This window comes from Pteropus alecto, unplaced genomic scaffold (genome assembly GCF_000325575.1).
Source record: "Pteropus alecto unplaced genomic scaffold, ASM32557v1 scaffold21, whole genome shotgun sequence".
Classification (NCBI taxonomy): domain Eukaryota; kingdom Metazoa; phylum Chordata; class Mammalia; order Chiroptera; family Pteropodidae; genus Pteropus; species Pteropus alecto.
The window spans coordinates 16,278,498-16,282,907 of record NW_006436282.1 but is presented as its reverse complement, the minus strand read 5'-3'; positions in this window follow the sequence as shown (position 1 = coordinate 16,282,907).

Sequence of the window (4,410 nt, the reverse complement as noted above, 5' to 3'; positions counted from 1 at the left end):
TATAACATCCAGAGTGATCCTTTCAAGTCGGGTCTCTTCACACTCTGATCAGAACTCCCCAGTGGCTTCCTCTCCCTGGGAATAAAATCCTGAGTCCTTACTTTGTGTTTCCTCCAAGGCTGTAATCTCTGGCCTACGTTGCCTTTGATCTCTTCATTGTCTGGGACTCTTTCTCCCGTATTTGCTCTTTCTGTTTTGATCCCTTCTTGTCTCTCACAAAGCCCATGCACGGTCTCACCTTGGGGTTAACTTCCCTTTTCTCTCTGCTGGAACTCTCCTGGATATCCACTTGCTTGGCTTTCTCTTTTTATTGTAATCTGCCCAAATGTCACCTTGATGGAGAGGGCTTCTCTCGTCCTTATGTAAAATAGCAAACCCTGCAGCTGCCTTGTCTCTCCATCATTCTCTTAATCACTTTACTTCAAAGAACTTTTACCAAAGAACTTTTACCGACTTTTCCAGAAGAGGAAGTAGATATGCATTTCCCAGAACTCCTGAACTCTGATCTGGATGCAGTATCCAGATGAGACTTGAGAACTACATCCCCAGGAGAGGATTCATTGTGTTCTATATATGAGAATTAGTGCATATTAATATTTGGTCAGTAAAGAAATAGGCATGTCAGAGAATGTTAGTTGCCTATCAAAAGACTGTTTTTCTCAAATTGTCACATTTAGCTGCTTGTATTGTAACCAAGCTAAACACTCACCAACTCCTTTGCAGGTAGGTGTGGCTCTATGGTATTTGATGGCTGAAATGTGAGCAGAAGTGTTGAGTGGGTCTTCTGGGAGGTCCCCCTAAAGGAGAAGTTTGTTTCTGGGAATGGACAGGAAATGACTGGGTCACAGCCATTCTGGACCCCAGGAGAGGCAGAATGGTGTGCTGTCAGGGGTCTAGGTCTCTGAAGACTAACAGCGAAGCCCCTGTTTGCTCATACCTTTACTGACTCATGTGTTATCAAATTTTCTGGTCTTTCTAAGTAGATAAAATATGGTGTCTTGTGTTTTTCATTAGTGTTTTTCTTATGAGTTGAGCATCTTCTCAAATATTTAAGAGCCAGTTATGCTTCCTTTAGCCAATTTTTCTGTTGTAGTGTTGATTTTTTTCCATATTGATTTGTAGGCACTTTATATTTCAGGGAAATATCATATCTGTGATATGAGTCTTAGGTATTTTTCCCAGTCTGTCATTTATCTTTGCTTATGACCATTCTAGCAGTGTAGAAGTTTTTGAATTCTATTAATCAAATTGTTGACTTTTTAAAGTACCTTAAGAGTTTTATATCGTACTTGCAAAGTCTTTTTCTATCTTGAGATGAGAAAAAATATGTTCTCAAGTTTTTCTTTGGTATATGTTGTTTTATATTTTAATATTTTGTTTCATTTGTAATTTATAACTAAGACAGTTTCTCATTTTCCTTTACCATAACTTCTCTTTTTTTTTTAAATTGATGTTTAATCTAAATAATATTTAAATAATGTTGGAAAGGAAGGCTGTTTGTTATCTAGTACACTGAGTTTGAGCACTAATCTTCCCCACTCAGAGTTTGTTGTGTAACAACAGAGTGTGAACAATGTGATTGTTGAGTGCTGTCTTCTGAACACACTGTCATACATCAGAGAATTCACATCACTCGGAGGGCCTATGGGCTCTTATTATTAAATACTCAAGATGGAAATTGAAATTTTATCTTTATCAGATGTTTATGAAGTACATTTCTCATCTATTACACTCTGCCTGAAAACTACAACTTCTTTTAATGATCCTGTCTTACTACCTTGACTTCAGGTTCCAGGAAGGAGTTAGGATCAAATAGATCTTATCCAGAGTAGATAGGATCAACTAGAGAAGGTGTGGATGAAGTGGAATGAGAAAAGTTTTTAGTAATAAATTCTAAAAGGATCATATTAGTTTCTTGCGGGAGATATACTCTCTCTTGTCTTTGGGCCTCCATAAATACCCATTAATTCTTCCTCAATATTATTACTCCTGCTCCCATATACTTAGCTTTCTCGCCATTTTCTCTATTTTTTACTGCTATATCCCTAACACTTAGAATAGCGTGTGGCACATAGTGGGGTCTCAATATTCAGTAGGCAAAGAGGTAGTCATGGTATAGAATGTTAGTTGCCTACCAAAAATCCATTTTGTGCAGCCTCTGAAATTTCTGCCAAGCTCAGTTCTTTGGTCTCCCAGCAGCTGTTCTGTACTAGGCCCCCTGGAGTCTTGCCCTGTGCTTGTAACAGCGCAGGGCTAAGGATCCGAGAAGAGTTTCTATAAAGCTTCACTGGATGCATTTTTTAATGTGTGGTATATGCAAGAAACAGGTTCTGCTCTGATGTGAGCACTGTATGTGGGGGCGGTAGGTAGAGGTGGGTAAGTTAGGTGGAAACATAATGAGTAGAATGTCAGAGGAAAGAGTTCAAATGTCTTCTGATAGACAATAGAGAGCTATTATTTAGTTGAAAACTAAACTTGAAGAGCTACAAATGCATTTTATTAGAATTAAAAACTTTATGAAATGCTTTGTTCAACAAGTTTATGATTAAAAATTCTATAATAGTACATACTTACCATCTTTGAAGAACTCCTTACCCTATGATAGTATCTTTAACAGGACCATTCTCTAAAATTTAATGTTTTTCTTTTACTGTTTGGGTCTTCTGAGTAATATATTGAAGGAAGGTAAAACACCCAAGATTATGCTACTTACAGTTTTAGTTCTGATAGTAATGAATTGTTTAAATGCATAGATTAAGAGTTTATATGGAATTAGAAGAGCAAATGGTGGAAGTATTATTTTCATTATCACCCTCATCCTCATCATTATTATTTGAAATAAAGTTTCTTTATCTTAAAGTATTGCCATCCTTCACTGGCATGTCTTAGACTACCATATTCTAACCTCAATAATTTATTCTTCTGAATTCTGTATTGTATTTCTAGGATTATCATGTTAAGTGAAAATCTATAAGTGCTAACAGATAAATTGCATCATGTTAATGACTACATTCATTCACTCAATGCCTAAAACTTAAGGGAATGGAACATGGGATGGAAACCTTTTTAATGAAAAGTCTGAGACCCGATTTTGGAAGAGCAGGTGGTCCAGTACAGGCTCAGAGCCTGCTGAAGAGGTGCAGTGATTTGGTGCTGAACATTGGATGTGAGAGGGTGAGGGCCTTCAAAAGGGAAGATTCGAATTGTCCACACATTTTGTCTGTTTAATTTTTGTGCACAAGGCTAATACTTAATTATTTTGTAGATGTTCCTTACTAGGTTAAGTATTATTTTAAATCCCATACCCACCCTATTTTTTTTTTTTTTGAAAGAAAATAATTTGGGAGAAAGGAGAAGAAAGAGAGAGGTAAATAAGAGATAATGAATTTAAGATGACTTATTTTTTGCTTTTTTTTTCCTCTGTGCTTCAGTGTGTATATATTTTTATTGACCTGTCTTCAAATTCATTAATTATGTTTTTTGTTGCACTGTTAACCCATCTGATACATTCTTAATTTTTGGTATTGCTTTTTGTAATTATTGGATGTCTACTTGTTTAAAAAAAGAAGATTTTAATTCTCTGTTGATGTACTCCATCTTATCATTCTTATTATCATTCTTCTATTTTCTTTAACGTATTAATTACAGTTATTTCAAAATCTTTTCTCCTAATTCCAATATCTGGATCATATCTATTAGTGACTTTACCCCAATTCTTATCACCTGATAAATTCTTACTTCGTGCTAGATATTTGTGGAAGATACTTTGTAGATCTCTGGATTATGTTATCGTCTTCTAAAAATTGTTGAATTTTGTTCTAGCTGCCAGTTAAATTACTGGCAGATCACCTTAATTCTGATGAAGATTGGATTTAGATTGTTATGGTGGGTTTACTTTAGTTTTGATCTCACTTCTAGGGTGTAGCCCTTACTCCTAGAGCATGATCTGTATTCTTAGGGCATGACCTTTTTTTGTGACTCATGTGAAAGTCTGGGATCCAGTATCCCTCTACTCTGGCTGGGTTAGAACTCCACCATCTTCCCAGCACTGTGCAGCCTCTGAAATTTCTGCTCAGCTCCCCAGTACCCAGCAGTTATTCTCTGTGAAGCCTCTGGGAGTCACACCCTGTGCTCATACAGATAGGACCAAGGATGTGAGTAAAATTCCTATAAAATTTTAGGAGTTCCTTCTCTGAAGTTCTCTCCTGTGTAATTCCCTCCTCTCCAGAACCTGACCTCTGAATCTCAACCACCATGGCAACCTCAAACTTTAGTCTGTTTTCTCTGCCTTATGAGAACGAAACTTTCTGCTGGACTCCACTTCCCTAGTGGGGTAAATATGAAGCTCACTTTCCTTCCTTCCTTCCTTCCTTCCTTCCTTCCTTCCTTCCTTCCTTCCTTCCTTCCTTC